Here is a 25,572-nt window from a genome sequence, read left to right on the forward strand (position 1 = left end):
TAAGGAACAAGGGAACTTTAATAAACCACAAGATAATATACAAGAACTCAGAATAATCGGAAAACGGATCACAGATTGACGTGCGTCCGCACAGCTTGACAGCTGGGCTCAGACTCTCTGACAGTCGTTGTTTATAACAACATCTTGACAACGCGCGCGGAAACGATCTTCTTCCGTCGACATACTTCCCGCCGAAAGAATTCAACGGGTAGTGAATATATTCAGGGGGACGGGACGCGGGGACGCAACAATATAATAAATAATGAATGATAAATAATTTATATAAATGACTTACATCATGTCTTATTGATCCATCCATTACCAAAACCTCCTTTTTTCTTTTGCTTTCTTCGCTTTTTCCTCGTGGCACTTCAATCCTCGTTGCACTCATTTGAATTCCTCGTTGCACTCACACTCATTCACGAAAAGTTCCTCGTTGCATTTGCAATTGTGTTTAGAGAAAGAATTTGATAATATATGAAACGTTTCACATCACTACCTTACTGCTCAAGTGCCACTGTGCGAATGATCGTAAGTCAAAGACATTACCGCGGTACTGTTTATATCGCCAAGATCGATTATGTAAAGAAAGAATTTGATAATATGTAAAACGTCTCTCTCTCTCTCTCTCTCTCTCTCTCTCTCTCTCTCTCTCTCACATCACTACTTTACTACTCAAGGTCACTGTGCGAATGATAATATATAAAGCCGTGTAACATATATAAACAATAGCGCGATACTGTTTATTAAGGTCGAACAGTGCTATTGATAATTCGTTGCCCAAATATTTTCTGTAATATAAAATATTTGTGCGCGGAATATTAAATTATAGAAATATTTTAATTTATTGATTAAGATTAATTGATTATTTATTAAACAATTTATCATGAAATCTTTCGTTATGCTAATTATTTGCATTTATAATTCAATTGTTTTACTTCGTGTTCTCTCATAATCCAAATTATATTTAGATTTATATAGATTATATAGATTTATATATTATAGATTTATTGTATTAAGTAGAACGATAAAGTAACACGGATGAAATATATTTGACTCTAAGTATTAAAATAACAATTATTGTCCATAAAGGTCGCAAAGATCGAAATGATTATTTATTATAGCTTTAGATATTTGAATATTTGCGAAAAAAAATAAATATATTATTATAGTTTAATAATTACTCACACAGCACCAAGTCGTCTAAAAGTACTACAAAAATTGGACATATTTTTGTCACAGACATCTTTTACTGACATCGTTAAGTCGACGGAAAGATGGCTAAAAGTCATCTCATGACCCGAATTGAGGGACTTTTTAGTCTTGTCCATATGATGACTAAAAGATGACTTGATTCATTCTATAGATATCGACACTCAGTAATAGGAATACTTCAATACACGCAATAAATGGACTATTTCTCCCATTTATCCGCCTAATTTCTAATAATCTGTTTAATATTCTGAATCCCAACAAGGAATCCCGATTAAATAAATTATTTTAAATTCAATTTGTCAGAAATCAAACTTTAATTATATTTAGTCATATATAGAAACGATCGCGAGACACTTTGCACAGAACTCCCGATCACAAAATAATCATACGAGGTACGCATTTTATTATATTATAAGAGAGGAGCACAAAAAATATTACAATTCGCTCATGTTATTTATATAGAAAAATTTTTGAAAAAAACCACTATTTTAACGAAAAAATGCCAGCAGTCTAAAGATTAATATATTACCTAATAGTACATATTAATTATATATCGTTCACCACCATTTTTCACTGCCACCGCAATCATCACTTGATGATTCTTATCACAATGATTCATCATTGAAAATATATAAAGTATAACACAAAAATATTCTAATTTATTTCTAAATATTAAATATTATAAATATTAAAATAAAAATTAAAATAAAAATTGACTCAAATAATAATAATTAAAAAATAATTAAAAAATTACCAAGTAAGAGCCAATAATGCATGGTAATCGAAGCACAAAAAAATTCTATAGACCATAGGTTTATTAATGTAGACCTTAGAAATTAATAAAACATACAGGTCTATTAATGTTTCAAATTTACATTCAAATGGAGAAATTTTTTCTCGATTTTTTAATAATTTAAATAAAACAAAAAAATTTAACATTAAGATTGAAATTGAGAGAGTAGAAAAAATTAATATTAATAATAAGATAAATAAAATTATTTATATTAAAAATATTTTAATTTTTTTAATTGGAAATTGAATGTAATTAAATGTTATGATCGTTAAATTCTTTTTCTAAATGCGATCGCGATTGGAAAACTGTCTCCTATAATAATATGATCAATAAATAATTAATTTTTACAAATAATATATAACTACATCTATATCGCGACGAAAGTTCTCGAATTGCATATTTCGCATAATTTATTTATTTAATCTCAAGTAAGAATCGTAATAAGAGAAATTTAAATTAATAAAATCGTCGTTTCGATGCAAAATCCATCTTTACAAGCAGAAATTATTTCTTTAGTGATATTTATTGTTAGAATCAAATATAATTCATCCGAGATGCTTTATCATTTTTTTCGACTATTTAAATATAATTCGGTTTGAAAATATGCAGTAAAATAATCGAATCGGAAGACGAAGTAAAAATGCTACCGCGTTACGTATTGATTCAAACTGCATTATGTGAATGTACAGAAAACGTATAAATCACTTTTTTTAAATCTATTATTACTTTTCTTATAATCAGAATATCTCTTTATATAGTAAACGTGCCTCTTATACCAAAGAAAAGATACTCAGAAATAAATTAATATAAGAAGTTTAATAAAATTCATTAAACAGTTATATATACATATAATTATTTTTATTTATATATGGAACTATTTTTGTTTTATATATATATAACTTCTTCGTCAAACAATTTTTAAAGATTTTAATTCTTAATAACGCCAAGTATCTCCGTAGAGAAAAATAAATTACAAACGGAATGCCACTAATAAGACATCAGGCAACACATGATCAGATCGATCATTCGAAGTCAGTTACTATTGTGATCGCTAGCCAAAAAACACTTCTGCGTTATTTATCGCTTGATTCAAACTGCATCATATGAATATCATAGAAAACGTGTAATTGTGTACGAATAGTGGATTTTAAAAAGCATAGCACGTAGTAACATAATCGTACGAACGAATTGTCATAATTACATATTTAATAAAACCAAAGATAGCAAATATTTAAGTGAATTCGATTACACGCTGCGTATGCTTGAATATGGCTGAAAACGTTACAAGATCTATAATTCTATAACTTCTTTGATCGTTGTAATTTGTTTGCGATTATTATCTTTTTATCGATTGCTTTTTTCTACTATAATATTAATGAAAAAGGAAAGCTGATAATAATTATATTCTTGTGTTCGCGATACAATCAAATGAATATGTATCATTTTGTATCGTCATTTGTTCTCCTAAAAGAATAAAAATTATTTACTTACTAAAAATTTCCTAATTTAATTTTAAGATATATATTGTGATCGCGAATATAAAGAGAAATCTAAAAACATAATATTAGAAGATAATAACTTGCAATTCGTTAAAACTGAGTTTTAAAGAATTTATCGAAAATATATGTACATATATATATGAATTAATATCAATTCGATTAGCACATCAGAATTAGTAGAGTGGGAAAAACAACTAACTGAGGATTCAACAGGAACCGATTGAGTGCAAACATTTACGAAAAATGCAAATTATGTTTGGAACAATGTTATGTGTTTTATTGAAAGGTTTAGTACTGACAAAGGCAACTATCACGTTTATGCCGAAAGATTATACCACTTCAAACAGCATCCAGAAAGAAAGTGTTTCCATGTGGTCGAATTTAAATTTCACACAGGTAAGAGATATTTTTCGCTTGATTAAGAAATAATTGAATGTTATTGCAGTTAGTAGTGTGACTAAAAATGAATGATAACAAATTATATATTCTACCCATAATAAGATAAGATAAAATAAAACAATTCAATATAAAAGAAAAAAGTATGTACGATGTTGTAAAAAAAAGATGGATAAGGTTTCGAAATTTTGTTTACAAATGGATGTTATATAGTATATTAAATTTAATTAAAACGATATATTAAAATTTGATTGTATTATTTTGTCTCTCTCTCTCTCTCTCTCTCTCTCTCTCTCTATATATATATATATATATATATATATATATATATATATAATTATTATTTCGAAAACTAACAATTTCTAAAATTAATGAAGTTTTCTGTCTACTATCTGCTACATTAATATATACATACGATGACACTTCAACAGATTTTTGTTATTTTTCTTCAATTTCTAAAATTCCTTTATCTTTCTAGATATTTATGATATTTATAATATTTATTGATATATAGTAAGATTTATACTAATGTAGATTTTATTTTATGAAGTTAAGAAAGTTAGCATCATTTCTTTGTGTTAAGGATAATTATATAACGGAACAGAGCTACTAAATAGAGCTATCGAGATAGAAAATCTGTCTAATAAAAAAATCATTCATCAAACATTCTTCAAATTGTATCTATTAACGCTAATATTTCGATCGACAATATATTCAATAACAATTGCTAGAATTTATATTAATTTTCACTGTACATATATCCATTTATATATAATTATATGCACATATTTTTATCGAGGCATTATCGGTTTACACTATCGGTTTATACTATCATTTCCAGGATTTGTTTGTGTTAAAAATATAACGACATTCGAGAAAAAATTTGACAAGGTTATAAATAAAAGAATTTATATAATTCTATGATTAATATTTAATAACTGTAAAAAACAATATTTTTAATCTTTTTACTCTTGAAGTACAAACATTAATAAAACTTTAATAATATCGGCAAATTTTTGAAAAGAAATTTGAGTTACGGTAAAATTGGAGATGAGTTAACTAACCTATCATGAAAGAATCAAATCGTTAGACAAAATTGTTTTAATAATTGCAAAGAGCTACACTTTCGCTTGTATGTACTATTTGCTAAAAGCTGTTATGAATCCTTATTGACTCTTGTTAACCTACTGATTGATTTTCTTTTTGATATGAGTTACGTTCGATATACAAGATGTCTTAAAAAAAATAAATAAAAATAGATTTTACGATTGAATAAAACTACAACGCATTTAATATATATCATTTAGGAATGGTATATATTAAACTGGTATTATTAAGTAAACAAAAAACGAATGGCAATTTTTCGTTTAATTTTGTAATTTATATAATTTAAATAGCACCAGAAACATCCACTTCAACGATATATACTTAATTCTTTTCGTATGTTATACTTTATGAAGGATATTTCAATGTCCGAGAAAAGTAATCATCATATACTAAATTTCAAATCTGACCGGAATCATTCTGATAGTACTGTGAGAAATGAGCGAGAAGTCGATGAAGTTACACTTGCAAATATTTCTATCATCCCAGAATCTATTGGTAAGTTGCAAAAAAATGTATAAAACATTAATAACAAAATCTATGACGAAAAAGTGTAAATAGAATTTAAATTCAAGAGAGAGTGGAAATCAAATCTAAAAATATTTTCTAGTAGTGAGAAGAATATAAATTCTATATAATTCCGTTCGAAAAAGAAATAGAAAAGCATAATATAAACATAACATTGTACATAAGAATTGTCATAATTTAAGGTAAAGTAAATTTTATTAATTTGCTACTTTGTTTTAAAGCAATCGCAAACATTATACTTCTGATTTTTTGAGCTATAGGAATTTTTCGAAAAGTACTTGTTATTTTATTAAAAGTTATTTATTCATTTTTGCCATGGATTAACGATTACTTTTCTAAACCTTAAATGACGCAAAAAATTCTTATATTATTTTTTTAAAGATCAATACTGTGCTAATTTCCATATTTTGTAGTTTACATTTATTTTTTCTCTTTCCTTTATTTTCACATTAAATTGTTCTTTCTGATTTACTGAGATAATCCACTTAATCTTATATATAATTATATTAATATGTACGATCTTAAAATCTCTAGAAAGCAGTTTGAACAAGCCAACATCTCTCAGAGCATTTGTACAATTCGACAATCAATTCACAAAAAAAGTAAACGACATTTTTGTGACATTGAGGTAAAGAATCTAAATTCTCAGTTTGTATTCTTTCATTTTTCTCTCTTTTTTTTTAAATTCGACGACATAAATATATCAAAATGTTAATTCTGTTATAATTTTGTTAAATATAAAATGGCTAAAATTTAATTTTTTTACAGATGGAACCAACCTGAATTTACCGACGAAATAATACAAGGGTACACAGTGCATTGTTTTTTCATCGAGGACTTAAAAGAGATTCAAACCTGCGACGATAAAAATATCACAACTACAAAATTGGAGCACACGGTGCACAATTTAACATCTAACACGACATATTATTTTCGAGTACGTGCGCATACTAAAATTGTTGCTGGTCCTTACACGGATTTAATCAATGTGTCGACTATACATGAAAATCCAGTACCTAAATTATTACTCACAACAGATATGGGTATCCAAATATGGGACGTAGATTCAAACATTACTAATTTCTTAACGTCAAAGTATGTATACTGATTAAAAAAAATAGTTATAATTATTATAAATTATTTTTAACACTAACTATAAAGTTAAAGTTATTATTATTATGCACAAGTTTATTATTATCAACATTATAGTAGTAATAACTATAAAATTAGAAATCTCAACCATAATTTTTTTACTCTATAATTATAGTTGGCTCCTTTTTTTCAGATCAGTAATAGATGCCGCTTTTTCCATACAAGAACATAGAATTTATTGGAGTGACGAAAAAGACCTAATGACATTGATGATTAATGAAAATAATATCACAAAAATAGCTAGCTTTGATCATTATCTATATGATCTCTGCCTTGACTGGGTTGCAAGAAATCTATATTGGAGAAATGATCGATATGAGGCATCCATTGTAAAGTTCGACTTAACAATGTGGGAAAATGGCATAATTAAATTGGATGAGATTTTTGAAACAAAAGCTAAACATTATATAAATATATTACTGTCTACGAGGTACGTTTACTACCGTTCACCTAAAAAAATAATTTTCCATTAAAGATTTATTGACAAAGAATGACCGCAAAAACAGGTCTAAAATCGCCCGTTTCGTGGACATCGAAGTTTGAGTCGATTTTGGCGGTAAATAATTGTACATCATGGAACATCAATCCTCTGAAAATTTCAGATTGAGCATATCTTTTATTACTGAGATATGAGGGGTTAAATTGGTCACTATACATCAATAAAGGGTATGCCATTTTATCCGTTCAACACAAAATACCTTGAGGTTATTTCTCATATCAAAAAATGTTTCAGATAAGATTTGTTTATCTGTTAGAAGACTAATTTATCGTAACCTTAAATCGACGTTTAAGTCAAAATTGTGAAGGTCACCGCAGAGGCAGGTATCCGACATCAGTTGAAAAACATTTTATTGAATTTCGCAAGTTGACCTCTAAATGACCTTCATAATTTTGACTTATAGTCAATTTAAGGTGACGATGAATTAGTCTCCTACCACATGAACAACTTCCATCAAAAACATTTTTTGGTTTAGTTTATTAGAAATAACCTTAAAGTATCTTGTGTTGAACGTGTAAAATGGCGTACCCTTCATTCGTGAATAATACCAACTTCAACCCTTCATATCTCAGCAATAAAAGGTATCAATTCGAAATTTTTAGGGGATGAATGTTTGATGATATACAATCATTTACCACCAAAATCGTATCAAAACTCGAGGTCCACGAAACGGGCGATTTTTGCGGTCATTCTTTTTGTAATTTTTCCATAATTTTACGTTTTATAATTAAAATCAACTAAAAAAAAAAATAATAAGTTATTATATAATTATAAGAATTTCGATTTTTTACTACATACAAGTTTCTGTTTTTATTAAAATAATGTTTTATAGTGAGTAAAATAATTATATATTTTTTAGAATTTTATATTCCATATCATACAATTTGACGAATGATGTATATTATATGATGCAATATGATCTCGATGGAAAAAATGAGCAAATTGTTCAGATAAATTCATCCTTTTGCCTATTTCATGGTATGTCTTCTTTCTTTTATACAATTGATAACACGAATAATGAGAAGCCGTTAATTTACTGGTTAAGGGATAATTGCATATTTGTGACAGACATTAACGTTTCTATGTGCACTAAGATTTTACGCAGGAGAAAGATGAGTGATAACATCTACTTCAGATCTATAACGAGTGACAAAACAAACATTTACATTTTAGCATATAATTCGTCTCAACATATACTCTACGTTTTGAAAAAGAAATATGCAAGTCTCAAGAGCGTAAATGCACAGAAATATGTTGAAAAGATAATAATAAGCTCACATAGAAATGTGTTTTATAATATTTACGCTTTTGATAAATCTTTACAACCGTATCCTCCAATGAGATGTCTGACACCTGACGAAAAAGTTTATAATTTTGAGAACGTGACTGCAACGACAAACAACATCATTGTAAATCTTCCGGAGCCGGTTGTAAAGAGTGAATGCAAAAAATATAGTTTACCAACTACTATATATACTATCTCCGTAAGCTGTTTAGACAACAATCTCAACAAGTCTGAGAAATTCAATGTGCAGACGTGCGAGCGATATTACGAGATTCAGAACTTAACACCATTTACAGAGTACAAGTTGAAGTTTACTTTAAGCAATTTTTACTTTGATCAATTATCAATAAATCCATTCGATTCGAATGTGATACCAATAAAAACTAATTCGGGCAAGCTTAATGCACCTGAAAACATAAGTGTTCTAGCTTTGACGCCTACTATAGCAGTAGTTTATTGGATGCCACTCAAGAAAGTGAACTGCGTGGCCGTGACCTACGAAGTGCATTGGAAGTCAGTTACATTAGTGAACGGCACACAACAAAGGAGCAAACAATTGATCAATATGCCGAAACGTATGGCAGACGGCAGATTTTTCACAAAGATTAACTTGTCGCTACCAGTACAAGATTACTTGATATACGTGCGTGTGTATCCAATTAATTTCAGCGATTTCTACAACGAGAGTTTAAGCAAAACCGTTCATATATACTCAGAACCAAACAATATTACTTTGAACGGGGCCAACATAAATAGTTTAGACATTTCATGGATCTCAAACATCTCAAACGGATCTTTCACGGATCTCAAACGGTCTTTTCTACACTAGAGTACAAAGAGATTGCAACAGAAAAGTGGCAAACAACGAATTATATTAAAATGAATTATAACAAAGAAGCAATATATCATATCGGAAATTTACAATCGGGAACTTTATACAAGTTTCGCTTGATATTGAGATATCCCGAATATGAGGAAAATTTTACATGGCTGGCTGATAAAAGATTTATTTTTTCAACACTTGGTAAGCAAACGAAGATACCCATACAGCACAATAAAGTTGCAGATATATTGAAGAATAATTTAATTGAAACATTGCAATATTGTAAATCGATTGCGAAACTCTGCTGAGTCATTGTTATAAAATTGTGATGAAGTTAAGATGTCCGCTTTTTGCAATGGACTATTGTATATTACAATATTACAGTGTAATATATTGGAAAGATTGCAACGTTATTGCAACCATTTAATAATATTACGTATAAAATATTTTTGTTTTTGATGGATAAATATCTTGGCAACATATAATTAAATTAAAAAGCTTGATATAAATAGAAGTTTCCAATAATCATATCTAAGAAAATATATTGCAAAATTATATTTAAACATAATCATATAACATAAAATATTATATTTTTATACAAAATTACTTTAAACTCTTACTTACGAATCACTTTTTTATTTTAAATGTTCTATATACTCTTATAATGGGTACTTTATACACATATAAATATTAGTTATAGAATTAATTAAACATTACTAATTATATTTTTATTTAAAAATTTTAAAAATCCGTTATAATTATATATATTTGCATGTGAAAAATACATAAAAATGCATAGAAAAATATAATGATAGATATAATAGTATCTATTCTTAATATAATAAAAAGATATATTATCTTTGAAGATTAATATCGTATATGAAGTGAAAATATATCATAAAATATATTGTAACATTGATATAAAATGTTATGTATATTTTAATAAAAAAATAACAATGCTTATCTTTAACTTAGGATTATATTTACTGGACTGATATTATTTCTGTGTCATTAATTCATTTGACTTCTGCAAAAAAGTAAAATTTATCGCATATATACAAATATAAAAAAATATATTATTACATCATTTTTATAGATAAATTAAAAAGTGTTATACTTTTACAATGTTTTCAAAATATAAATATCATATTGCTAATATGTAATTCATACTATGTTAATTTATATTTCTACAATGTTTGTCGTAATGTTGCATTGCAATTTGCAATATTGTTGCAAAGTAGTTGTAACATTCTGTGCTGCATAGATATTATAATATTATGTGCTAATTTTTTTAGATATGAATAGGCCTAAAATTAAAAAAAATTAAATTTTTGTAATAAAGTTATAAGTAAAAATAAATTTGTAAAAACATACACACACGAAGATATTAAAATTATATTTTTGCTTAATATAGATATTTTGAGCACTCCTGGAATAACAGCGAAAAAATATTACTTATTATTGATGTTAGCTTTTATGAATAGACTACAAAATTTAAAAAATTAATTAATTTATTATTAATTTATTATTAATTGATTTATAATAACGTTAATAGTAGAAATAAGTAAATAAAACGCACACACGAAAATATTAAAATTATATTTTTGTGTAATATAGATATTTCGAACACTTCTGGAATAACAGAGACAAAATATTATCTATCATTGATATTAAGTTTTATCGTTATAGTTACTATAATCTGCATCTGCTACTTTTATTGTTGTAAGTATATTTGATGTAGGTATCGACTTGAATTGTAGATTAGACATATATATCTGATTAATATCTAAAAATTTACTGAAAATAGTAATTTACTTATATAAAACTAAACAAATAAATTTACTAACAAACGAAAGATTTTATAATACATATTAATACATAATTAAATTGAAATTTTATAACAGTGTTTCGTCAACGTAGAGGTAATAATGAACAATTTTTGTCTTCAACAATGACCGATACAGAAATGGCGATTCTACATGAAGTACCTTGCCGAAACACTCAATTCAATATGATTTACAGTTCTATGTTACATCATAATCCGGATGAATGTGCGATAATTAAAATCGCACGTAAACAAATTACATTTACAAAACGTCTTGGTAGCGGCGCATTCGGAATGGTAAAAATTAATTTTTTCAAGCAATATTTCAACAAAACAGATATGTATTTTCTAATCAAGATATAAATTACATGAATTTTTATAATAGATTATAAGTAACATAAAATTTAGATGAGAAAACAAACATGCACTTTATTATATATTTTTCGTTGAATTATTTAATATAAAGTAAAATATAATATATTACTTGACATTAAACTATATATTTTCTAATGAAGTACGCATGTAAATTTGTGTGAAATATTTCGCAGGTATTTCAAGGAAATGTGAAGAACTTAGAAAGATCGGGCACAGAGATATCCGTTGCAATAAAAACGCTTCGAAAAGATGGTTCTTTCCATGAGAAAAAGAAATTGTTAAAGGAAGCCAAGCTTATGAATCATTTTCGACACAAACATATATTAAGATTGTTGGCCGTCTGTTTAGATGGGGATTCTCCGTTACTAGTGTTGGAATTGATGGAAACAGATCTGTTAAAATATTTGAGAGATTGTCGAAATTTGGAAGCGTCAGATTCGAATGCTCTGCGTTTGCAGGATTTGCTCGCCATGTGCGAAGATGTTGCGCGAGGTTGTTGCTACTTGGAAGAGTTGCGTTTCGTACATAGAGATCTAGCGTGTCGCAATTGTTTAGTATCTTCGAGAAATCGCGAGAATCGTGTCATCAAAATTGGAGATTTTGGACTAGCTAGAGATATTTACAAGGATGATTATTATCGCGTGGTAAATACAATTATTAAAAAAAGTTAATGATTAAAAAATGAATTCTTTTGAAAATACTTTCCATTTTTTTATCATAATAGTATCGTGCATTGTTTCTTTAAGTAATATAGAATATAAATAATTTTTATTTATATATAGCAAGAGATAAATGAACGTTTTTCATTTTGCACATATTCTAAAAATGAACAATTTGAAACCAGAAAATTAAAAATGAACAATTTGAACCAGAAAATTAAATTTTTGTTAAAATCATGTTTTAGAAAGGAGAAGGTTTCCTTCCTATTCGCTGGATGGCACCCGAATCTTTGATGATCAGAATATTTACTTCTCAAAGCGATGTTTGGTCATTTGGAGTATTAATGTGGGAAATTACATCGTTGGGTGAGCAACCTTATGTTGCCAAGACCAATGAAGAAGTGATAAATTATGTACGTGCTGGAGGCAGGTTGCCGATGACTCTTAATTGTCCGTCAACATTGTACCAGATGTTGATGCTACGTTGCTGGAGTACAGCGGATGCTAGACCAAATTTCAAATTTTGTCTGAAAAATATTATAGCATTAAGAAAGAACATAGAAGATGCCTTACTGAGTCCAGTCGATACTATTTAGCCGATATAATTGAATTAATGTTTATCTTCTTTTCCAAACGATTCGATAAATCTTAATGTAGGAAAAATATTTCTAGAATATTTCTAAATTGATTTTGTTATTTTCAGCTTTAATTTTAATATTAGATTTATCAATGAAGATAAAAGAAATTTTTTAATCTTGCCTTCCATAAAATTTTGGTTATTAAAAAATATCACATCCGTTTTCATAATTGTAAACAACGTAATATAATGATATATCTAATTTGTGTTTTTGAGTAATCGAAGCGAAACCTAATGATTGCGATTATATATATATGTATAAAAAATATTTCTTTTTTACATGGAAATATAATTAATTTTCGACATTATATATGACCGATAATTACAAACTGATTGTAAAATTTATGAGTGAAAGAGGGAACGCGAATTATATCCTCTATAATTAGTTGTGAATATATAAATATAATAATATAATTATTTTTAAATTTATAATAGTTATCATGTTTGAATTTTTTACATCATTCGAGATAAGTATATACATATATTTTATCTTTATATTTAGTGACTTACTATATATTCAAATTATATTAATGATTACAAAAGTATGCAGTTGTAAAAATGAACATTTATTGTTCTATCCCACTAACTATATCTCCACTAACTATTTAATAATGCTAATAATGTATAATATTTACACACAATTACGGTCAATCATTTCGAAAGATCACCAAATATGTATGATATTATGCATCATAAGAAATATTAAATAACATATGAGATTATATAAATCATTTCATAATCGATGCACAAATACAACGATGCAGTATCTCTCAATAATCTGGCGAGCACATTTTCCCGAATAATTCTAATCTTCATACTACAGTATCCTAATAATCATAAATCCACAAGTTATAAATTTTAAGTAAAAATAAAGATGGAAAGAATTATTGCGCGGAATTCATAAATATCTTAATATTTTAAATAATACTATATATTAAATGAAATAGGAGTACCGCGCATCAGATTCCGCGCCTTATTAGCTGTTATTTGGTTCAATTTTTAATTATCTTTAATTATAGAATTGTATAACACATTGCACATGACGAGTGCTAAATCATCGAATCGAAATTGGAAATCGCTGTTGTGAGTACTGTTGTGGAAATTCAAGTTAGTTTATCAATAAAAAAGTTTGACTAGTTAAGATTAAGCTGCATTCACAAAAATTTATTGGCACATATATAAAAGAAGAATTCTACATATATTCTTCTATATTCTAACATATTTCATTTTTTCATAATACAATATTAACACATAATACAATATTTGCACTTTTAATCTTATAATATCTACAATATCTACAATATGTACAATATCACAATATCCTCATAGAAAAAAGTTAAAAAATTATTTATGTATAATTTTAAAACGTATATTACGTATATTATAAATCCTAAATTTTATTGTACACACCGATCAGAAAGTACTTCGTGCATAATAGCGATATCAGTTGGATAATTTTTTGACAAGTTTTCAGTTGGTACGTAATGAGTGCCTTCGAAATGAGAAAAGTATCGTCCTATCTCTACATTATTTATCCATTTTGATGGACAACTTAATACAGTATCTAAAATAAAAAAAAATGTTTTATATATTTATGCGCATGTATAAAGAGATGAAAAATCATATATAATTTATAAGAGAGAATGCTACTAATATTTTATACATACCTTGTGGTGCATAACATACTATATTATTTTCCGCAAGAATTATATAGTGCGGTTGACAGATAAATCTGGAATTGCCTGATTTGTAAATATAACATTTGCAGAAGCACATGTGCCGAGTTTCACAACATTCGCTGAGATGTGGAGCTACAGATTTTAATTTTTTTTTGTACGAACGCAGCTTTACATTTGTAATTCCACCCAATTATCACACCAGTATGAGAATTACATTTCTCAGTCGAAGGCAAATATGGTTTCGGTAAGTGGGTTACGATCATACCAATAGTATATTTAATTTTTTTCTTTATTTCCGGTTTACTTCTCACGATGTTAAGTCTATCCTGTATACGAAGTCTGTCCCAAAAGTATCCGACCTTTGCCTGTATCATGAGAAAGAGCTATTCCGGAGTGATATGAACAACGTCGCCTTCAAAGTAGTTTCCTTCCGAAGTAATAACCTTCTGCCAACTGTGCACCCACTTGCGAAAGCAGTCCTAGAAGTCGTTTTTTGTGATAGCCAACAGCTCTCTCGTCGCATTTCGCTTTATTTTCTTAACATCGTCAAATCTTTTGTCCTTCAACGGATGTTTTAATTTAGGAAATAACCAAAAGTCACACGGGGCTATATCTGGACTGTACGGAGGTTGACGAAGTTGGACAATGCCGTGTTTAGTCAAAAACTGTTGAATCAGGTGAGATGAATGAGCGTTATCGCGATGCAGCAGCCTGTTCCCACTTTTTCACAAATGCGGACGTTTCCTCTTCACTGCGTCACGCAATCATTTAAGAGCTTCCAAGTAATACTCCTTGTTTATTGTGCGACCTTGTGGAGCATATTCATGGTGTACAACACCTTCCTGGTCGAAGAAAACAGTGAGTATTACCTTCATGTTGTTCCGACTTTGACGCGCTTTCTTGGGTCGAGGCTCTTCTCTCGTCGCCCATTGCGAAGATTGTGCTTTTGTTTCAGGGTCGTAGTCATAAAACTCATGTTTCATCGCCAGTAATAATCCTGTGGCGTACACACATGTGTGTTCGAAAGGAAAAGCCATAAAGGAAAAGGATAAAATTATAGCACGTAAATCTCGAGTCTACAAGGGCGAACCCGAACGTGTTGAAACAATAAGATTTTCACACATATGCCTCGCATACCCAGCTTTTCCGTAGACGGAAGATGCTCATCCTTTCCGCCTAAACCTTTGGCAGTTTGTAACAATCATAGCCCGATTCGTTAGAATACGTAAGCAAAAAGAATAGTGTGGCATTTCGGTTGCCTGCATGCGACGCGATCAGACGGACGAGCATTCCGACCGGCACCCGCGATTAGAATTAAGTGTTGGACTGTATGTAAAATAAACTGTACATATTTGCCGTAATTCAATCTACTTCCTTTTTCACACACCATCACCTCAATTGGTGACCCCGACGTGATCGTTCGTGTATAGAGGTGAACGTGGGAATTAGTAAAAATTTTCGCGAAGAGTGAAGTGCGTGTGCGCGTGGAAATGTCGCTCCCGGAAAAGAACGTAACCATAGACGCCAGTGCCGAAAACGAAACTATCAGCATTATAAGCCAAAATAATTTGCGCATTCTGCAATTCTAGCCGCAAAAAATCGCCTTGTGGTTTCGACTGTTAGAGGCGCAGTTCGCATCCGCGCGCATCACGAAGGACGACACGAAATTCAATGTGGTCATCGCGAACCTCGGCGAGAAATATGTCGAGCAGGTAGAAGATGTGGTGATGAACCCGCCAGCAGTCGAAAAATACGAACACCTTAAGAATGAAGTTATCAAGCGGTTGACCGAATCGGATAGTTCGCGTGTGCGGAAGTTATTAGAGAGCGAAGAAATCGGCGATCGGACACCTTCGCAATTTTTCCGCGATCTCAGGAAACTTACGACCTCGTCAATACCTGATGATTTCGTTATAACACTGTGGAAGAGTCGCTTGCCGGCAAGTACCCAGCGAGTATTGGCAGCTTCCGCGGATACAAACGTTACCGCCATCGTCGAAATGGCTGACCGGATCCATGAAATCAAACCGGAACAAGAACGGATTACAGCGGTAGCGAAGGACGCGGTTTCGACCGAAATGCAAGCTGCGTTTGCGCAGCTAACATTGAAGATCGACGCGATCGAGAAAACACAGCGGCGTTTTCTTTCGCGGACGCATGGACGCAATCGACCCCGCAGTAGATCTCGTGGCCGGAGGGCCCTATCGCAAGGTGGAAGTGATCAAGAGGGAATATGCTGGTATCATCAGAAGTTCCAGGACAACGCAACGAAGTGCCGACCCCCGTGTAAGTGGAAGGCGGGAAACGAGGAGAGTCGTCCGTGAACGCGGCACTCGACGACGATTCTGGATTCCGCCGCATTTTCGTGACTGATAGAAGGACTAAGATTTCTTTCCTCGTCGACACGGGCGCCGATGTGTGCGTGTATCCTCGCAATAGGTTGCGAAATACGAAGAAATGCGAATATGAACTTTTCGCAGCTAACGGTACGCCAATAGCGACATACGGCACAACCGCGGTGGATTTGGACTTCTCCCTTCGCCGAAGCTTCAAATGGCGTTTCGTGATCGCAGACGTGAGTACGCCTATTATCGGTGTAGACTTCCTGAGCCATTATGGATTGCTCGTTGACCCGCGAAACAAACGTTTAGTCGATTCGATCACGAGTCTGTCAACGACCGGGCATTCGGCCAGCGCTCAAGTTGTCACGGTGAAGACGGTTTTCGGGAAGTCGGTGTATCATCAGCTTTTGGTTGAATACCCCGAACTCACCCGACCGCCTGTATTTCGAAAGGAGACGGTAAAACACAACGTGAAACATTACATTAAAACGACGCCAGGACCGCCTGTTTATAGTAAACCTCGCCGCCTCGCCCCCGATCGGTTCAAGGAAGCCAAGGCCGAATTCGACCTCATGATTGAACAAGGAGTCATTCGACCTTCGAAGAGTCCGTGGGCATCCCCATTGCACGTCGTACCGAAGAAAGACGGCAGCTTACGACCTTGCGGAGATTATCGTGCACTCAACGCTCGCACCATTCCCGATCGGTATTCCCCGCCGCACATTGAGGATTTCGCGCAGCGCCTGCATAAAAAATAGGTTTTCTCTAAGGTTGATTTGGTGAGAGCATATCATCAGATCCCGGTAGCGCCCGAAGACGTCGAAAAAACGGCAATCACGACCCCGTTTGGTCTTTTCGAGGCACTAAATACTATGTTTGGATTGCGTAACGCTGCTCAAACGTGTCAAAGATTCGTCGACGAGATTACACGTGGTTTAGATTTCGTATACGCTTTTATCGATGATTTCCTTATCGCGTCGGAAGACGAGACGCAGCATTATGAACACCTAAAAGTCTTATTTAAACGTCTTAGCGAATACGGCGTTATTATAAATCCCGCGAAATGCGTTTTCGGCGTTAACGAAATAACTTTTCTCGGGTATACTGTTGACGAACACGGAATTAAACCGTTGGCCGAGCGCGTCGAAGCAATCGAAAAATTTTCCGAACCCGCGACGATAAAACAACTCCGAAGGTATTTAGGAATGATTAACTTCTACCGACGTTTCATTCCTGGGGCCGCTAGAATTTTACAACCGCTGAACGAACTTACGAAAGGTTCGAAAAAAGGCAACGCGCCTATAACATGGACCGATCGCACGCAAAACGCTTTCATCGAATCGAAACGCGCTCTCGCAAACGCCACAATGTTGGCTCACCCTGTACCGGGCGCGCCGATTAGCGTCGCCGTGGATGCATCAGACTACGCAATGGGAGCAGTTTTGCAACAACTCGTAAACCATGAATGGCAACCTTTAGGTTTCTTTACCAAATCTTTATCTCCTTCACAGCAAAAATATAGCGCATACGATCGCGAACTACTCGCTATGTATAGCGCAGTCAAACGCTTTAAGCATGCTTTAGAGGGTAGAAATTTCGCTATTTTCACGGATCATAAACCGCTTATTTTCGCGTTTAATCAGAATTTAGACAAATGTTCGCCACGTCAATTCCGATATCTGGATTATATCGGACAATTCACAACAGACGTTCGGTATATTAAAGGTTTAGACAACAACGTAGCCGATGCATTGTCTCGCGTTGAAACGATCTCGAAAACGGTGATCATAAAACTCTGGGAGCCGCGCAAGAAGACGATCCCGAGTTAGGTAGAATTTTAGAATCCGAAACTACGTTAAAACTGCGTTAAAACTTAAGAAAATACATTTTTCCGACTGCGATAATGGCATTTATTGCGACGTAGCCGGCAACGCGGTAAGACCATATGTCCCTCAACCCCTGAGGCGCGACATATTTAACTCGTTGCATGGACTTTCACATCCAGGTATTCGAGCTACGCAAAAGCTTATAACCAAACGTTTTATTTGGCCATCAATTAACAAAGACTGCAGGAACTGAGCACGGCAATGTATCCCTTGCCAGCGATGCAAAATAACTAGACATGTGTCTGCACCCGTCAATGATTTTGGAAGCTTGGCCGGACGATTCGAACACGTGCACATCGACCTTATTTCAATGCCCTATTCGCAAGGATATAAATATTGCCTCACGTGCGTCGATCGTTTCTCCCGCTGGCCGGAAGTTATCCCTATCATTGATATGGAAGCGGCAACTGTAGCATCAGCTTTAATCTCTATATGGATTGCTCGCTTTGGCACGCCTTTGAGAATCACATCTGATCAAGGACGCCAATTCGAATCCGACCTATTCAGAGAATTATACAGAATGCATTAAACTGGGCACTAAACATATTAGAACGGCAGCCTACCACCCTGAAACAAACGGCATGGTAGAGAGGCTGCATCGACAATTGAAAGCAGCTATAAAATGTCACGAGACGGAGAACTGGATAGAGGTACTACTCATCGTTCTTTTGGGCATACGAACGGCGATCAAAGACGACCTGAAAGCGACGGCAGCCGAAATGATCTACGGCACAGGAATCCGTCTACCCGCGGAATTCTTCTTACCTAGCGATCAAGAGGCAAACTCAGATTTCGTCGTGCGTCTTAGAAAGCGCGTAAACGATATCAAGCCAAGCCCGGTTACACGACATGGCACCAAGCGGACCTTTATATTCAAAGAACTTTCGTCATCACCCTATGTATTCCTTCGCCACGATGCTGCAAGAGGATCATCTCAACCATCCTACGACGGACCATATGAGGTAATCGAACGAGGCGACAAGAATTTCGTAATCAAGATCAAAGGTAAAAACGTAAGAGTCACGATCGACCGACTGAAGCCCGCTTTCGTCGTATCCGAACATATAGATCAAAAAGTCCACGAAAACAACATCCATGAAGAGATTATTGCAGCCGAACCCCAACCTCAACTGACACAGAACGAGAACGGAAATCGATTCACGTCACGAGCCGGAAGATCGATCCGTTTTCCCGAGCGTTTACAGGCCGGATTTAAATAAGTCCGCGGTATATGCCCGATTTTGGCTAACACATAAGCAATATGTAATCGTAATAATTAGTGTCACCTTCACCACGTACAAATCGACGCGAATGAGATTTTTTTTCGAACAACAGTACATTGTTTCTTTTCACGAGCGTTATCACTGGTAAGGGGGTACTGTGGCGTACACACATGTGTGTTCGAAAGGAAAAGCCATAAAGGAAAAGGATAAAATTATAGCACGTAAATCTCGAGTCTACAAGGGCGAACCCGAACGTGTTGAAACAATAAGATTTTCACACATATGCCTCGCATACCCAGCTTTTCCGTAGACGGAAGATGCTCATCCTTTCCGCCTAAACCTTTGGCAATTTGTAACAATCATAGCCCGATTCGTTAGAATACGTAAGCAAAAAGAATAGTGTGGCATTTCGGTTGCCTGCATGCGACGCGATCAGACGGACGAGCATTCCGACCGGCACCCGCGATTAGAATTAAGTGTTGGACTGTATGTAAAATAAACTGTACATATTTGCCGTAATTCAATCTACTTCCTTTTTCACACACCATCACCTCAATCCTTTTAAGCAATTCAGGATCTTTGTTGATGGATTCCAGGATGTCTTCGGCAATTTCAATTCGAGAATTCTTTTGATCTTCCTTTAAACATTCGTGGAACGAATTTTGCAATCACGCGACTGTGAACATGTGTGGTCAAGTTTTTGGCAAAATTTAATACAAATTCTCTGCTCGATTCGTTCAGTCATTGTGAAATGCGACGCTTGGAGTTTTCGACGCTTATACAACTGCCTACGTTGCCGACTGAACAGCTGTTGGGTCGTATCGCTTGGTGGGGGAACTCCTAAAGGTCCACCCTAAATATTAAATACCTGTTTTCCACAATAGGATGCCCAAGGACAAAGATATACGCAGAGGCCGGATACTTTTGGGACAGACCTCGTATAACAGATATCGTAATAATGAAATTTAAATAATACTTCTTGTCAAGTGTTTTTAAAAATAATTATTGTAATGTGATTTAAATTATATAAATAGTTATCACTATATATTGATATCTGAACTAATCGTATACATACATATATGTACATATACATATACATGTACATGTACGTATATATTATAGTATATTATATACAATCATGATATATTATATACACTACCTTTATTGAATTTGTAATATTTCGATATTTATAATCGATATCTATATCTTCAATATCACTTTTTAAACATCGTGATAAGAAACTCATCAAGTTATTGACTTTCAAATTGTGAAGAATATCACAATAATTATTTATCAATTCACAGAAACGCGGAAGCTTGAACATCATCTTTTGTATTTGCTGGAAAACGATAGACACATAAACAATATTTCAATTATAGAAAAGAAAATGAAAAGAACTTTACTTATTGCTAATAAAATATTGACTCATTGACTAACATATTATTTACAATAGTTATAATTGATCGTTATCTTCTACAATTATTTCTTAAAATTAATAAGAAAACTATATATAAAAAATTGCTTACCGATATATCATATAATGGATCCATTGGATACATAATGCAACAACTCCCATTAACAACGTTTAACGGATACAATAACGATTTCTCCATCATATAAAAAGATTCTGCCGATTGACAACCTTCTGTATAACTGAAAATAATAAAAAAATTAATATATATACATATATATTTATTTCAGATAGATTGAAAAGCTCTCAAATTAAAATTGTATACTAACTACTTTGATTCCCATACGATTGCCGTTACAAAATCATCTTCGTCATATCCACAGAGCAGAAAGCAGCGTAAACCAAGTCTTCTAGCTATACTGTGGTATCCAATAGTCAGAAGACATTCTTGATAATATCTTAGAATCTATATCATTAAATTTTATTAGAAAAATTATCTTGAACATTTATAAGATATAAAGTTATGTTTGCGCAATGCATAACAAAATATTATTATAATTTAATATAATATAAAATAACTTACATAATCTATATATTTAGTTTTGACATCCAATGTTTCAAATAAATGACATAAATGAACACCACCTATTTCGGAAAACATAATTTCTTGAATAATATACATAATTTGTTTCGATTTCGTTGGTTCCCAGAAGTTATCATTGATGTTGTTTTCTCTTCAAAAAGAAAATTGCTCAGAAGATAGAGAGAATGCAGAATGCTTAGGATATTTAGCTTTTAGGCAAGATAGTACTTTTTGCACAATATTCTCTAACCATGTATCAATGATTGAATAAGTTGCATATGGTAGAAAATATTGTGCGATGATAGTAAGTTGTCTTTCTAAAAGTAGCTTTTCCTTCGGCATGTACATAAATATGTTTTGTTTATATATTAGTCGATACTGTTTTATCCAATGATAAATTAAGCCAAAATTATACGTAACTGTCAAATTGGAATCGTGACTGAAAAAAATTTACATATTTTTTTAAATTGTACAATATATATTTATTTTAATTTATAATGTTCATGGTAATTTGGTTTATTCAATTTTACCGTAATAGTAATTGTGTTGAAAAAATTCTATTTATATCGTCCAAGATAAAACGGTAAATTATAGAATCTCCAGCTATGGAACGCAAAAGACTATTTAATTCATTTTTCTGGTACCGCATAAGTTACTGTGAGACATTAATGAGACGTAATGCCGCAATTTTTCTATATATTTTATACTTTCTTCTAAATGATTATGAATTTCCTTCAATCTCTCTTTGCTATGTCTTCTTTCCGAAAAAAATCTAAAATTAAAAAAAAGTTCTCCAGAAATATGTTAAACAACAAATATCAGCAATAAATTATAAACGATATACTTTTTCACATATATTTTTACACGCACACACACATACATATTCATATTCAGACTAAATTAAAGAAATTATAAATATATATTTTTCTATTTAATAAAGAAATATGTGTAAAGAAAATATACATAAAGGAGGAGGGCTATTTAGCGCGTTTTTTGATTCCCACAGGATTTTAAAAAAACATTTCTTTTATTGTATGATCATAAAAAGTGTTAAAAATAACTATTAGAGAAAACTATAAAAACCATTATAAATAACCATGAGAAAAAATTCCATCCATAAAACCAAAATTAATTAATTAGTATAGATATATCTATGATACCTAAGTCCTTTTTCATGATTAATAAGTGACTAATAAAATATTATGGCTTACATATTGTGCTCTGCCATCATAATTTTAGATTATAACATGTGTTATCTTTAAGGTAAAGGTAAATACAGTTCGTATTGAAAAAATTAATTTTTTATTATTCTTGACATATGGGTGCTTATAATAAATAGTGATTATATATATATGTATAGGACATTAGTTATATATAGACTTAAGCTTCTATCGGTTATGATCATTGAAGAAGTTTTATTAATTTTTTTATTTTATTAATTTTTTATTTTGTTTTTCAGATTTTTACTTTGTTTTTTGGACATATTAATCACTGCGTTATCTTCTAAGCCTTTTCTAATAATAATTGCACATTTTTCGATAATTCTTCTTCCTCTGTTCAACAGGATTATCATGGGTAACATTTATACGATTTTTAAAATCTCGTTATGCTCTTTAGTGAACATTATAATTGTATCTAGAGTAAAACTTTTACAACTTTGACGCGGTATAAAGGCTTAAATCTGGAAATAACTAATAGTATTTTATATATACAGTCAGTTATTTATTATGGTCACTTACATATGTTAAGAATAATAAAAATTTTTTTTTCATTATGACCTGTATTTATCTTTATCTTGAAGATGATACCCAGATAGCAAGATAACGTCTAAAGACATCTTTACGTCATAGTCATAGTACGTTATTAAGATGTCTTTAGACGTTATCTTGCTACCTAGGTATCATCTTCAAAATAAAAATAAATACAGCTCATAATAAAAAGAAATAATTGTTATTATCCTTAACATATGTAGGTGACCATAATAAATGGGTGACTATATATATAAAATACTATTAGTTGTTTCCCCCCTCTCCAGATTTAAGCCCCTATACCGCGATGATAGATAAGCTATCATAATGATATACAATAATTTATGGTCTTATGATTCGAATTTTTTTTTCATTTGATGGTTATTCCTAATGATCATACAATATAAAAAAATTGTTTTTTTGAAAATCCTATCGAAGGTAAAAAAATGTGCTAAGTAACTTCTTCCTCTTTTTTTAATCAAATTGTAATTATCACAATAGTAATCAATAGTAAGCTGCACACATAAATACAACGTGATATCGAGATGCATTTGCTGCGATAATCTCGCGTCATTTAAATTTGTTATTTTATATCATATTTGAATGAGAAATCAAGTGGAAAGTAATTATATTTATAATTGTATTGTAATTGTGTTGTAGAGATATTTCGAATTTACACATGCCATTAAGATAAAAATAAAAACTGATGAAAAATTTAGAATAAAATAATATTTAATCTCTACAATCTTCAAATAGATAAATTTGATTGAATGTGCTTTATATAAAAATCATAAAATTTGAACAGAAAATTTCAAGAATAAAATACGGTCATATTATGAATTCCAGAATACATAATTATTTATAAAAGTTAATTAGAATCTTGAAATATAAAATATTCTTGAAACAATTGAATGTAAAAGAAATATCTTTATGAATATCTTTATATTATTATAAATAAAAACATTTATGAGTAATCGCATTATTAAAAGTTTTAAAATTAAAATATGAAAAATCGTGACAACACTTTCATTTAGCTTTATCTTTTACATTATACAATAGATTTCTTTTTCATTACGTAATTGAAATAATTTTAAAATATTAAAAAAATCTATTATCTCAATATACAATAAACTAGACAGGCGTAATATTATCTCAATATACTGTCTAGTTTATTGTATATTATCTCAATATACAATAAACTAGACAGGCGTAATAGATTAATTAATAAGACAATAATGTAATAACTTTAACATTTTTACTATTGTTTTATAGAATTGAACTTCGTTGAGTGATTAAAATCGACCAAATATGAGATAAACATAAAAAATTTATTAAAATATTTATAAATAAAAACGTACCTTTGATAAAATTTATTTTCCTAAAATTTGTAACTAAATGTTATCTGCTGTAATCGATTGCATGTAGATTTAAGATTCATTCGATATCCTCTATGCTAATGTTTTTGTCTTCCAAAATTAAAGCAATTATTTCATCTGACAAGTGTATTATCGTAGCCATCGTGAAAAATATTATAAAATTCAATGAATTTACAAAAAAAAACAACCGATGTTATATTTTCTTTCGTACTAATTTTGTTTATATATTTATATATAATTAATATGTATCGAATATGAGCGCACAAACTTTATTCCTACTTGTAGCACAGTCGCAATACGTCTGCAACATGCACTTCGTTCGACGTAGACTAAACATGCATTTTGTTTAGAAATAACTCACAGCGTTTGGCTTACTGATAAGGGACAAAAGGGACATCTCGGTCCTGATTGGTCAAAAAAATCAGAGGAGTAGGTATGTATGACAAATTCTTTAGAAAAAGCTTCTTTTCAACAATTTCTTTTCACTTCTTGAGATTTATGGTTTTATTATTTATATCTTATTCTAATGTTATT

At 31.3% G+C, this 25,572-nt stretch overlaps 2 pseudogenes across 1 annotated transcript; one reads left to right on the forward strand and one right to left on the reverse strand.

The window, feature by feature from the left end:
- The first annotated feature begins 3,717 nt into the window (after positions 1–3,717).
- Positions 3,718–12,851, forward strand: LOC145963359 (proto-oncogene tyrosine-protein kinase ROS-like; annotated as a pseudogene). The gene is made up of 10 exons (XR_014436143.1): positions 3,718–3,903; positions 5,364–5,505; positions 6,070–6,163; positions 6,304–6,630; positions 6,821–7,117; positions 8,046–9,495; positions 10,912–11,016; positions 11,199–11,416; positions 11,668–12,138; positions 12,399–12,851. The product of XR_014436143.1 is annotated as a proto-oncogene tyrosine-protein kinase ROS-like (transcript).
- A 1,336-nt stretch (positions 12,852–14,187) lies between these two features.
- Positions 14,188–25,180, reverse strand: LOC145975986 (uncharacterized; annotated as a pseudogene).
- Between the last annotated feature and the right edge of the window lie 392 nt (positions 25,181–25,572).

Source organism: Camponotus vicinus, unplaced genomic scaffold (assembly GCF_025532165.1).
Source record: "Camponotus vicinus isolate PSW18456_S1 unplaced genomic scaffold, iyCamVici1.0 SCAF_1, whole genome shotgun sequence".
Lineage (NCBI taxonomy): Eukaryota > Metazoa > Arthropoda > Insecta > Hymenoptera > Formicidae > Camponotus > Camponotus vicinus.